Source organism: Protobothrops mucrosquamatus, unplaced genomic scaffold, assembly GCF_001527695.2.
Source record: "Protobothrops mucrosquamatus isolate PMUCROS unplaced genomic scaffold, P.Mucros_1.0 scaffold1248, whole genome shotgun sequence".
Taxonomy (NCBI): Eukaryota; Metazoa; Chordata; class Lepidosauria; order Squamata; family Viperidae; genus Protobothrops; species Protobothrops mucrosquamatus.
Window position 1 is genome coordinate 39444 of NW_015387455.1, and position 14693 is coordinate 54136.

Genomic DNA, 14693 nt, shown 5'->3' on the forward strand with positions numbered 1-14693 from the left:
CCAGCCAAGTAGCCATCTTGCTCTACAGTCATTCACTCAGCACAGTTAGAGTTCCAAACATATTTTCCAATCAATCTTTTATTTTTTTAATTACATCTCTAAAAAGTATTTTGTGGTAGCTTTGCTATTTTAGTTTCTTAAAGAAATGAGATATGAAAAGTCCACACTGTCACTGGAGGGCTTGTCTTGTAAGGGAAAGCCAATACTACAAGCCTTTAAAGCCCTAAACAATAAGGCTTCTGATTGGTTGGATTTTAATTATAAAATGTAGCAAAGAAACATTCCAAATGGCTTATTCTGTCTAGCATTTAAGCTCTGGAGAAAATACAATTCACCCTCATTGAAAAACCAAATCAAGCAAAAATAAGGAGACAGGAAATATAGTTTTTTATTTCTTATTTTTCTCTCACCCCTCTATAGTATATTTCTTACCTATTTCTATTCTAAGAGCAAAAGACAAGATATATTTGTTCTTTCCAAGAAGTCTCAGTCAGCATTTTTTTTTGCTGTAATAGTCTACATTGATCATCCAGCAATCATCCAGAACAATTGCAGTAACTGAAAGATATGGCATGTGTGATATGTTATGAATTAAAACATCTGTTCCATGCCAATTTCCTCTTATGCCACTAAAATATGTGGCTTGTTCTTCTTTTGAGTTTAGATGGGGTTGTTGAACTTGAGGAACACCCAATAAAACTCATTAGAACTGGCTTCTTTCTCTCATCTTCTTTTGAGGAATTGAACTGCATTCCTGGGGACATGAGTGAATGTATCCCTTTTGAAATACAAAGATAAATCAGAAAATGTTATTTCTAGCCCGAGTACAGGAACTTAAAAGGAGATGCAAAATTATGAAAACTAATTACCATTTATACACTTAAACAGATATTGCACCAGAAAAAGAAATGCACTTATTGTGAATTGGTATTTTTGGTGTTGTTGAAGGAAAGTCCTTGTATGTACTTGAGCAGTGGAAAATGAGCCTAATTAGGCACCTTTTTTAACCTGAACACAAAGAGGCTTTATTAGAGAAATATACAGGTGATATCAAGGTAACATCCCTTTCAAATGAGAATCAAGAGAAGGGATGTGTGTGAGGACAAAAGCAGGCAGAAAGCAGCAGTTTCACAAATTAAGAGTAGGCAAAGTAAGGGATAAACAGGAAAGACACAGAAAATTCCTATTTTATTGCCTCTTGCAATTGTAGGTCATGAGATTTATAGAGCCAGTGCAATTGAAGTTACTGTTCCAACAGCCTTTTCACCAGTTCATTCACCAAGCCACAACTTCCACCTTGTATTTGTCTCTCTCAGGTAGGGACTCATGATTTGCAATTTGCCTCAGGAAGTCTGTTTCCATTGATATATTAGCATCATTGGCTTCAGTCACCCTGAAGATGATCCCTTATTTTTTGTTTCTGTTTAAGGAAGTAGTTTCCATCCTTCTCTCTTTCTATCTCAATGCCAGAATGTTAAGACATGCTACCAGATCTTTCATGTTTATTTCTTTGTTGAGGTTCTGTGCTATTTCTTGTAAATCCTAATTGTGGTAGCATATAATTAAATCATTCCAAAGGAATTTCATCTTTCTTTTTATATCTGTAATAAAGAGCCAGCTTTACCTTGTTGGAAGCTTTTTTTAAATTTCAGGTTCTTGTTCCTTGCTTTGACCACAGATATTGTACTATTCTGAAGTTTGCACAGTAAGTCTTCCTTTCCTGGTTCCTCAAAACCAGGTGACTGCTCAACATAGATGTCTTCCTTGATTTCTCCATGCAGAAATGCAAACTTTACACCAAGGTGATGCACCTGCATATTCCCAGCTGTTGCTATACTGAGCAGTGTTTATATTGAAGTGTTATGGCAAAAGTCTCAGCATAGTTTTCATTAGTTAGTCTGTTGAAATAACCAAGGTCAAAAAACAGAAGCAACAGAGATTTCTTTATTGTAGTAGAGTAAAATAGCAGTACTGTATATTGCAGTCCTGACAGAATTTCTCTCTACCACATTTTATGCCAGACAAAATCAAGATGAGATTATTTTGAGTTATTTTCTCAGAATTGAGTAAACTTTTCTCTTCCTATAGCAATTCCTTGCTCTGTTCCCAACACCAGATCTTCATTTTTTCACTCCATATTTTTTAATATATTCCTTTGCCTTGTGGCTTTACAGCGCTGGGCGTCCACTTCTGCATTGCATTAGATCTTGAAAACCCATTTTCATCCTATTATTTTCTTTCCTTGCAGGTCACTTAATGAGTTTTCAAGTACTCTTGTGAAATGTTTTGATTTCCTTTTTTGCAGGGGTTTTTTCATTCTTTAGATTTGTTAGTAAACCCTTACTCAATGTCTTTCCAAAAACAAGACTCTTCTATCTGTTCCTTTTTGGTTATGTAGGAAAATATTCAGGGTGAAACTTTGCTGCTGGATCTCTCTGAACATCACAGCTGCAACGATTCAGTTTGTGTTTCTGGATCTGATGTGCCGTTGAATAATTAGCGCATGATGAAAATTTCCATTGAAGCAAATGGTTTCAGGTTGATCATCCGGGTGTAAGGAATATCCTTCAAGGTATATTCTGAACATTAAAATAAGTCATGCTGGATGTTTGTGTGGAGAGATCCAGGATTCTCTATCCCTGCAGTATTGTTGGTATCCAGGCAACAGGATTTCACATCTAATACCGAGTTTGGTCCTTTTTATTTTTGATGCATAGGTTTAGACTTCAGAACCAAATGCTCTAATATTGTAATAGGCTGGCAAATATACCCTAGTTTGGGCTTCTTTCCATGCCACAACTTATGGGGCATTATATTTGTGGCCTTATTAGTAATGCGTTCTTGAGACGAGGCAGTGATGACTTCTTCCACTGCATCCTGTCAAGACACACTCTGATAGAGAGAAGTTCCCTGAAGATGGGCTCCAACACGAGTCTGATAAAATCTCTCGTCCCAGTGACCGACCCATGTTGGATCCTGCAACATCGTCCCGGGATGCGTATATTCGCCTTCATTTGTAACTTCTTCCATCCAGAAATTATTTGCCAGTCCTGGATCTTGTAGTATGAACTTCATTTCTCTTAGAGAGAGGTTTCCTCTTATCCGTGCCATTTGTTCTGGCATATAAAACGTAATAATTTCATGTGATTCCTTGTTCCTTCAAGTACTTTTTTATGTTATCCACCATGTATTCACCCACATTATTTGTGTGTAGAACCTGGAGCTTTCTGTCAAATTTGTTGCTTACCGAAGACATTTATACGTACCTTAAATTCTTTTCGTAAACTGAGCAGGTAGCAAGTTATAAAGCTAAAGTAAATTGTTTATAAACATGAATAGGTATTTGTTTCTGCCTGTTGTCATTACTTCATTGGCCTACAAATATTGGCTGGGCCAGTTCCAGGAACTGCCTCATCAATTTTTCTTTCCTCTCGGGCATTTCAACTGAGCTGCATGTGGTTGCATTCTCAATCATTTTGCTAAATACTCAAATTTCTGAATAACATCTGGGTTCTTATATCACATTCTTTTGTGCCATGGGCTTAAACAAGTTATGTGACTGCATTGTTTGGCTGCTTTTGCCTTAGCCACAGCACTGTTTATTTCAAACAATGTATTTTCTGGGAGGGTTCCTTTCATCATTCTCCATTTTGAGGTACACACACACAGAGACATAAATTGCCTTTAAATTTTACTTCACACTGTTCCTTTGTCATAGACTTTAATGAGAGCAAACTGAACAATCTTGCTAATCTCTCCTTGTTGAAATGAGTTTTTGTCCTTCTGCTAAACAGCCAATGTGTGACAAATACAATAAATATTTCATTTTCTTAATTAGGTTTGCATGTTGCACAAGAATCCACACACAGTCTATCCTCTGATAGAGAATGAGACTTTTTGGTTATTTTCATCATTTTACTATTAATGGTCCATTTTCCTTGTGCTGCAGTGAGTCATGCACCTTCTTCCTTGCAGCTGATCTTAACATCTAGAAACAAAATTATAACTAGTAGCCAGCATGGGTTTGTTAAAAATAGATCATGCCAAACCAATCTTATTTCATTCTTTGACAAAGTGACTAAATTAATAGACCAGCGAAATGCTGTGGACATAGTATACTTAGACTTCAGCAAGGCATTCAACAAAGTAGACCACCACCTACTTCTTGGTAAACTAGAAAAATGTGGGATAGACAGCATCACCATCAGATGAATTTTTAACTGGCTGACAAACCATACCCAATGAATCGTCCTTAATGGTACTACATCAACATGGAGGGAAGTAAGCCATGCGGTACCATAAGGTTCCATCTTAGGCCCAGTACTCTTCAATACCTTCATAAATGACTTAGATGAGGGACTAAAAGAAGAACTCATCAAATTTGCAGATGACACTAAGCTGGCAGGAATAACCAACACCCCAGAAGACAAGCTCAGCATCCAAAAGGATCTTGATAGACTTGAACAATGGGCTTTATACAGAAAAGCAAGGTTTTACTCATAGGCAGGAAAAACCAAAGGTACAATTATAGATTAGGAAACCTGGCTCAAAAACAGTAACTGTGAGAGGGACCTTGGAGTCCTAGTGGACAGTCACTTAAATATGAGCTAGCAGTGTGCGGCAGCAGCCAAAAAAGCTATTACAATCCTTGATTGTATAAACAGAGGCATAGAATCAAAATCAAGTGAAGTATTAGTACCACCTTATAAAACCTTAGTAAGGCCACATGTGGAACACTGCATCCAGTTTTCATTACCACATTACAAAAAAGATATTGAATTTTTTGGAAAAAGTGCAAAGAAGAGCAAACAAAGCCTGGAGACAAAAACATATGAAAAATGATTGCAATAATTGGGTATGGGCAGTCTAGAGAAAAGAAGGACTGGGGGGACATGATAGCACTATTCCAGTATTTGAGAGGTTACCACAAAGAGGAGGGGGTCAACTTGTTTTCCAAAGCACCAGAGGGCAGGACAAGAAAAAATGGGTGGAAACTAACTTCCTAACACTGAGAACAATTAACCACTGGAACAGCTTGCCATCAGAAGTTGTGGGTGCTTCATCACTGGAGGTTTTTAAGAAGAGACTAGGCCAGGGGTGTCAAACTCATAACGTCACGTGATGTGTCGTGACATATCATGACTTTTTTTCCATTGCCGGCAATGGATTGGGTGCGGTTTCGCCATAACACATCCAACCTGCAGGTCGGCAGTTTGACACCCCTGGACTAGACATTCACTTGTCTGAAATGGTATAAGATCTCCTGCTTCAGCAGCAGGTTGGACTAGAAGACCTCCAAAGTTCCTTCCAGTTCTATTCTGATTCTGAACTTTGACTTTTTTCTGTTAGAGTTACACCCAGAGTGTTGCAAAAAATTATAAAGTTAAGATTTGCCTTGTCTGTCCTTTCATCAGCCATACTCTGACACCAACTACAGTCTCCCCCTTTCTGGAAGGAAGATTAAGATCAAAATAATTGACATTTCTGGCTGGCTACACACTTTTTGTCTTTCAACTTGTCTGGTCATTTCTGACATCTCATCCCCATGCAGATTTATAGCTCACCCTTCTCTGAGCTGCTTATTTCAGAGTCTTGTAAAAAGATCTTCATTTGTAATTGCAAATCTTGTATCATTTATGAATAAAACTGATTATCTGAATCAGTTTTCTAGTTAAATCTTGTAGCTAAACAAGAATAGGGTCACTCTTTAACAGCTGGTTTATTCCAGCTGCTCTGCCGTTTATAGCCTCCCATGGTTTTTGATCTTACTCTGCATTCCTGGGTTTTTCTTGGTCCAGGACAAAGGCAGTCACTTGTCACTTGAGGAGTATTTTCATAATGCTTTTTCATAGCTTGAAACATCCCCATTTTCTTCCTAGTCTTTGTTAAGGGTGCTTACAATGAGTCACACACTTGTATATCTTTCTATTAACTTTTTGCTCACTGGTCTCGGTCCATAACCCTGATAGACAGAAGTCATTTGTTTGATCCTGGAGAATGGAGAGAATAAGGCTAGAGAAGCAGCTACTTCCTTTAGACTAGTATCAAAAGAAGAATTGTGTAAAATAAAGGCAGGCAGGAAGGAACCTGAGATAACCTCGCAGATAAAGAACAGAGTATGAGGGTAAACGGGGAACAGAGAAAAAAAATCCCCAATTATCTACTAGGCAGGTTGTAAGGTACTGAGAATCAGTGCAACTGAAATAATATGTCCATGCTTGAATCTGCTTGATTGTTAGGGTTTTTCATTGATAATTACATTTCAGTGAGTGAAAACCTGCTTTTGAACTGAATCCATGCCTTCAGTCAAAGAACATTTATTGTGGCACTTAGTCGGCTAAGCATATGATACAGTAAATTGGAGGAGGAAGCAGTGCTGAGTGCCCTTAACTGAGATGAGAGAATGCATGTCTTACATCATCTGGAGCAGGAGAACCACTGCCTTATATAAGGCATGATAGAAAAACAGTATAGCTATTAATGAGGTATGAAATCACTTAAATTATTCACAAGCTGGCACAGGCTAGTAATAGCAGTATTCGTATCGGGCAAAAGTAATGAGAAGAAGAAGCCAGTCAGATTTCTGTGCACATATGCTATAAGTTAAAAATGTACATAACTTTTGAATAAAGTTCCAGAACAAGGAGTGCTACCCCAAAACTAAGAAATAGCAGAAAATTGTAGAATTAATAAAAGGTTTTAAAAATGAGATTCTATATCCCATTCCCACCAATATTGGCAAACTCACTGGGAAGAATTTTCTACTGGGGTCTTGAATAATGTCCTATTTTTAAATATAATTTAGAATGTTACTTAACATCACTCAGTAATTCAGGAAAGCTGCTTGAAAATAGCAGGTATATTCTAAATTATCCCATTCCTAGGTCTGGAATTCATGCTTAATTGACTTGTGGGGGATATCAGTGAATAGCTATAGATTATATAATTAAATGCAAAAACTCCATTCTTACCAGTCTGTGAGAATGGTGGAAATAATTAAATTTCTCCAGTTTTCAAAATTATTCCTTATATGATACACACACGGGGGAGGGGGGGAGAAAGAGAGAGAGAGAGAGACTTCCTCCCTTACCAATACCTCAAAGTTCACCCATAGGACCATCTAGATTCTAGAGCTATACAGTAAAGAGTAAATAAAATTTGCATAGAAGAAGAAGCAAGCTTCATCCTTCCGATGAGCAACATACAGTTACCAAAACATTAACATTAACAAAATCATTTAATCCAAAGAGAAACAAAAGAGTTGGTGGTGCTATTTGTGGATTAAGAAATGGTTATTTGAAACCTAGGTGGCTCTTCTAATATTGAGTTAAAATTCACATCAGCTTTGACCATTTAATCTCCTTGTTAAGTCTAATAAGATTCAAAATCTTGACTTCGATGAAGTAAACTGTGAAAATATTTATGTATCCTAGAAAATCATATGTGAAAGCACTCTTTAAAAGCTATTTATTAATGGACTGCATTTATTCATCTAATCTTGTCAGGTTTTAGCATTTTTTATTTAAATAATTGGAGAAATAGTCTTTTTCTCCAGCCCCTTATATAAATGGTGCATATCACCTGTGTCCTGCATTGGATGGGTTTATCCCATCATTGGTTAACAAAATTTATATATTTTTTTATTATTACAGTGATTTCTTTGTATAATCTTTCCTTTCACTTATATGCATCTTCACTCCATCATTTTTTTTTTCCGGGAGATATTTTTAATGACTGGTTACAGGCTATAATACTTTTAGATTAAATTCATCCTTGTTAGAATACACAAAGGCTATGATTAATGTATGTTACAGTATTTAGTTTATGTTCCCTTTTTCATGTATCCCATCCCTGGGCCTTATCCTTGGATACTATTAGTCATTCTCTGCTTCTTTATAAACATCTATTGTCCTGCCTCCTCTGAAGTTGGTTTATTTTTTGAATTACTGGACCCAGTGACTGGTGTTGCTCCTGAATAAGTCATGTGGCATACTGGATAATGTAAACAAGATATTAATGACCTCCAACTGTTTTGTTTTATTTTGTTAGATTAAGATATTTTTGATGAATGCTGTTCTTTCAGCAGTACACCTGGTTTGCGTACATTGATAGTGTAATTTGAAAAAAGAGTTATATAAATATATATATACGCATGCATACACACAGTAAAGAAGTATCTGTGTAAATGTGCATGTGTGTGTATATATATATATTCATACATATATGTATATATAATTATTGTGTATACAAAAATGACTGATCTATGTAAATGTATGAATTTTGATTCTTGTTTGACTTTGTCTTCTTACCATCTCCTGATGTAGCTGTGTGTTTACAAGCTGAGCTTTTTCATTTGGTATGATCAGGCCACTGGAATCAACTGGGGGAAAGGGAACATGAAGACAAACCTACTAACTAGACTGTATCCAAGTAATGTGGAATTTCCTTCTTAAAATTATTTTTGTTCAATCTTGAAATTCGAAAGTCCAGTCCAAACCTGATATTCAGATGTGTTGAACAGTTGATTTACATGGTTCAAGTGGTGACCAATTTAATTTTTCTTTTCCTCAGGGTATTTTCAGTGGATTCCAGTCTAGTATTAGGCATCACTTTTCAAATCATGTTACTGTGTATAGATGCACTGGATTGGCGGCTAGATGCTTGGTAGGATAAAAAAGAGAAAAGATGCAGGTTGTAGAGAATTAAAATGAGAGTAGGCAGGATTGACCATAAGCCTTGCAACATGAAGGGAAAAACATCTCAGTGAAAGAATCCCTCTCCAGTGTCATTGCACCAACAAGGTTTCAAAGATGCCCCAAGAAAAATCTACCTTCATTGGCCAGAAAATAAACTGGAGAATATTGATATTCTCATGCTGCTCCTGGAATGATACTTTTATTAATTTTCAAACTGTCCATGATAGGTAAATGGGAAGGTACAGGACTACAAGCATGTATGTATGTCCACAGCGTAGGTGTGTGTATATGGAGGCAAGTGTACAACAGCTGACACAATTTCAGGCCTTTGAATACACTGATGTGATATGGTGCTTGCTCACTGATTGGTTGAGAGCCTGTAGTAAACTTGCAACAAGTCAATCCAGGTCCTTTGCAGGGTTGTTGTTATGTTCGGGTGAAGACCCTAACCCATAGAGCACATGTAGCTTTCACCCTCCCTCCCCATACCATTATGCAGTTTCCTAATAGAAACACAGTTTCCACCACTTAACATTTATAGCTAAGCAGTGGATTTTTGGTGATGTGATTCCCTTTTTTTTATCCCAATAAGGAACAAAATGGATGTACTAAGATTTGTTCCCATTTTGCCCCTGAATTTCTCAACTCCACCCAAGTCTGCATTTATTTGTCCCATCCATTTCAGTGACCTCAACATGTGACTGGCCATGGTCTTAATGTTCTTGCAGGTCAACGGTTATATGAAAAAAAAATCAAAATGTATTCCCCAGAAAAGTTTGTTTTACCCCCTCATAAAACAAGTGTCTTGTATTATGCATAATGGCTACCATAATGGAAATGTTTACAGGAATCTGTGGTATGTATTCACTATGTGACTCCAGGTCTATAAGATAAATGCCAGGCTCAAGAAGAGATTGTGGGTTTTGGTTGATTAAAGCCTACTAGATTTAGAGAGGAGCATTTCAACTTAGAACGTGTTACTGTCAACAAAGCTACATATTACGACAGTGTTTCTCAGTCTCAGCAACTTTAAGTTATATGGATTTCAATTTCTAGAATTTTGCAGCCAAAATGCTGTGGGATTGAAATCCACACATCTTGAGATTGGGAATACTGTGTTAGGAGATGGAGAGTAACATTCTGTGTCATGCCAGTCTGCCTCTTCTTCCATAAAGAGCAAAAACTATACTTAAAAATACAATAATAAAAGGATTATTTTATTCATGCATAGTGTGTCTTGCCTTGTTATTTTTTTGGGAAAGGATAAACTCTCATTATGTCATTGTCAAGATACAACAGAAAATTGTGCTCATATGCTTGTTCCACTGTGTAGAAGTGGGATTTTTTTACATATATAGATGGATATTCCATATTTAATATATGGAAAAAGATTTGCCCAAATTTCTAATTTCATACAGCTATTAAAAATTACAGGAAACTTCAACTGCCTCTTATTATTCTGCTCTGAGAAAGCAGACATAATGTATACTAACATTTTTATTTTGGTGGAGGGAAGAAAGTGCTTATATTTATGGTTCTTATTGATATTTGAAAGCATTTGAAGAAATTTGAGGCAAATTTCGTGATTTGGTGCATGTCTCTGTTTATAGCAATACAACAGCACTTAGACTTATATACCGCTTCACAGAGATTTACAGCCCTCTCTAAGCGTATTGAGTCAGCATATTGTCCCCAACAATCTGGGTCCACATTTTTCCAACCTCAGAAGGATGGAAGGCTTGGAGCCGGTCAGAATCAAACTGCTGGCAGTTGGCAGAGTTAGCTTGCAATACTGCATTCTAACCACTGCGCCACCATGGCTCATTTGATTCACCTGTCTAAATGATTATTATCAAATATTCTACAGTTACATTTATGCATGCACACCCATTTCAAGAGATGGTATTATTTTCTTACAATGGAGCAATTTCAAGAGTTGTACTCCATTCGCAAGTCCAGTAATAACTATTAGTCCACTGGATATTCAACTGACGCTTTCTAAAAGTCAAAATTCTTATTGTTAAAGGAAATTCTGACAAAGGATACATACGTGCTCTGGAAACATATCTGCAATTTGCAAACAAGTATTCTGGTTGCCTCAGTCCCTATGAATTAAAAAAAAACCCTGGAAAATATAGTGCAAGTTGACTAGTAAGTTGGAAGATATCCATAGGTTTTCCTGCTAGGTTAATTCAAGCATAATAAAGAACCTGAATTTCCTTATATCCGAACTAATAATCTTCCAGAATGGCAATTATTCCCTACCAGTGTTTTCTTCTGTTGCATTATTGCCAGATAAATAACTTCCAACTATACGATGCATCCCAAAGGTGCTTTTTCACCTTTGGAAGGTGAAGAAGTTTCTTGGATGAAAAGCAAAACATCTTCAAGGAAAAAACAAGAAAGTCCAGTTGCCTTTTGAAAACACACCTTTGGGACAACCATGACTTGGATGACAGAATTTCCATAGACATTAGTGCATCCATGGCCTCTACAGATCACACATGCATCCATGAAAAACTTACTAATATCAATCATTTATCATCATCATCAAACTTTGGGCCAGTCGCTCTCACTCACCTTATAGCGTTGTGGGAAATAAGGAGGAAGAAGTATTGTGTGTATTCATAACCTTGAGTTATTTATAAAAATGATAAAGGCAGAATATAAATAAATAAAATATTAATTACTTCAGGAGAAGAAAAGCCACAAGATTAATTTTGATGTTTATTCCATTCTCGGGCAACTAATTTGTTTGTCAGATTATTGTTTGCTTGTCTCCCATTATTCACAAACTGGTGCATGATTGATCTTCTTGGTTGTATGTTGCTGTTTTACAAACAGAAGTAGAATCAGTCTTGTAATATCTTCTTATTTTGGAAATAGAATAATTATAAGGGGATTTATGTGTGGAGTTTTTTGCCGCCAAAGAGGAGTTTAAACAATCCTCCAAATATGTAATTCTCATCAAAAAGAAAAAAAAGTCTAAAATTGAAACCTGTTTTTAAGATAGTCTAGTAACTTTACAATGATCCTTCACTCTAAGCCAAGTATGAATACATCCAAGAGCCAAGATCAATGGAAGTTGCCCAGCATTTAGAGTACCATGTCTTCCCCACCTGTCCTCTCTATGGGAAGGCAGAGATCAAAAATAGTTGCATAAATGTAATTGAATATCTCAGCAATTGGAGGCGTAAACTAGCTTTAGATCTACTTGATCTTGGATAAGTGTAGGACAAAACAGATATGGATTTTTGTGTAAGCTGATATTCTTCTACTGAAAAGAAAGATTATCAAAGAGCCATGATGGTGCAGTGGTTACAATGCAGTATTGGAGCCAACTCTACTCACAGCCTGGAGTTTGATTCTGATCGACTCAAGGTTGACTCAGCCTTGCATCCTTCTGAGGTCAGTAAAATGAGGACCCAGATTGTTGGGGGCAATACGCTGACTCTGTAAACTGTTTAAAGAGGGCTGCAAAGCACTATGAAGCAGTATGTAAAACTAAATTTCTGAACTGTTTCTGCAGTTTATCTTTATGATCACCCCTTTTTCTAATCACTGTTTATACATGGCTGTAAGGTGCTGAATCCTGACCTTTCTAGGAAAAAATTAAAGAGAATCTTGCAAGCTTGATGTACATTCTCACAGTTACAATCTTAGTTAGCATTCCTTTTATTAACAAACTAGCCCAATGCTGAAAGAGGCAGACTACAAATTATCTGAAAAAAAATAGGATGAGTGTAAAATGCTTGTGCTCAGGCTGAACACAGTTTCTTGATAAGGAAGTAGCAGTGGAAAAGCATAATTCTAGCCACCCTTCTTCCAGGGACTCACATGCCATTATTCATCCCTATTCTGCTTTGGGCTTCAGAATTAGCACTTGGAGAAGATGATATCATTGCGGGGCAATCATAGCCTGCCTCTATCTACAGTTATATTGACAAATTGCAATTACATAAGCATAAATACTTTCAATTCAAATACCCTTTTCTGATTTAATAAAGAACCTGAATACACAAGGTAGGGTACTCCAGTAAATAGCATGGAAAATAAATTAAGTGGCATCCAAGTGGCAACTTTCAAAGTATTTCTACTAATGAAAGGGTCGAGCAACCTGGTATAGAAACATAATCCAATAATCTCTTATCTTGGAGATTTTTTTTAAAACCAAATCCACTCAGGTTTATTTTTCAGTAGACCTACATAGTTATCTCAGTATCTGAATCCTGGCCTGAAACTAGACTTGAATGGGTCTAGATCAAGGGTCCCCAACCCCCAGTGGTTCACTATTGGGCATTAAGCCCTTCGGAATTGGGCCGTGAAAGTGGGTGAGCAAGCGTGTGCAGCTCCATTTGCATAATCAGTGGGCGCACTTGCCCACCGCTTGCGCAAATGGAGCTGCATGCATGCGCATGCTCACCCAACCACTTCCACGGCCTGGTTCCAAAGGGCTCAAATGATCCATGGCCCAAGGGTAGGGGACCCCTGCTTTACATGCTGTCCTTTACTATCACCTGAAAGCTATAGCTGGTTCAGAATGCAGTAATGTAGATGGGCATGCCTTTGTATGTAACACCTTAGCTTTGCAGCGTACACTGATTGCCAGTTTGCTTCTGGGTACAGTTTAGAATGTTGATCATTACCTATAAAGGCATATGACCTGGTAACTTGATGGCTGCCTATCTCCCATAGTATCTGCCCAACAAATACAATCTGGCAAGGTTGGCACCCTCCTGGTTCCATCAATTAAACAATGCCATCTGTCTGAGGAGATCCAGGTGGCTCTCACCCTGCTGGTGTCTCAAAAGGTGTTGGAGACCTGCCTCTTCACTCAGGCCTTTGGCAAGCATAAGTACAGTTCCCCTTTGGATTTTGTGTGTGTGTGTGTGTATGTGTGTGTGTGTGTCTTTTCAATTAAGTCCATATTTTTATCAGCCTTGCTAATTTTACTTTTCATTTTTGCCTATTGTTGCTTTTTTTCCTTCTTTTAAATGCTTTTATTTGTAACTATCCAGAGTCACTGGAAGCCATATAAAATTAAATAATATCTGATGTAGCACTTTAAGAAAGGACTTATTTTAATTCCAAAGAATGTTCACTTTAATAATGTTAAAAATATTGCTCATTCTATATACTTACATCCTGCAACATGCTCAACAAATCTAAAATATTATATGCTGTGCATGGTCAGTATTCCTCTTGGTGGCAGCACCTAGCCAACATTGGTTAATTTTGAAAATGTAAGAAAGGTTACAAGGTACTTGGTAAGTAAAACCTGATTAATACTTGTATAAGAGATCAGGAAACACTAGAGTTGTACGCTAGATTGCCTTTTTCCATTCCATTGTTGTTGTTGTCGTCATCATCATCTAGCCAAAGGCAAATCTCTTCTAAATTGTTTCCAATAAAAATGTACAGACATGTCGATGAAGTTGCCAGGAATTAAATTTAGCATGGAGAGTTAATCTCACCTTAAGTCAAATACTGAAGTCTTAAGGAAATTCCATGTTTAACAAGTTTATGCCATATTCAATGTGGTAGTATGTATAGGAGCATGAGAAGGGTTGTGTTTTTTTTTTGTAAAAGAATAATATGTCAACTTTTTCTGAAAGCACATATGAGTAATGGTAGAGGTTTCTTTGAAGTTTTGGCCATAATTCCTTTGCCCCTAAATATTGTGTCAGTTTCACATGGTTTAGCACCCACTCTCTTTTAATTTTGGTAGCCCAGACAACTTCTACTTGAGCATACATTTCAGATTCTCTCTTAATTTTCAGTGGCAGTGTAAGACAAAATGACAGTCACAATGACTTTGCTTTTGATCCTTAGCCAAAATCTGCCTTTGCTGATTTCATAAAGGCACATGATTGGGCCATAACTTGTAATTCTCAATGTAACTGCTGCAGTACCAGAAGTTGCAGCCTAATTTCAGGAAGTGTCTCCAAGAGAATTTACCTGATTTGGGATAACTATCATACCCCAGGGATCAGCACA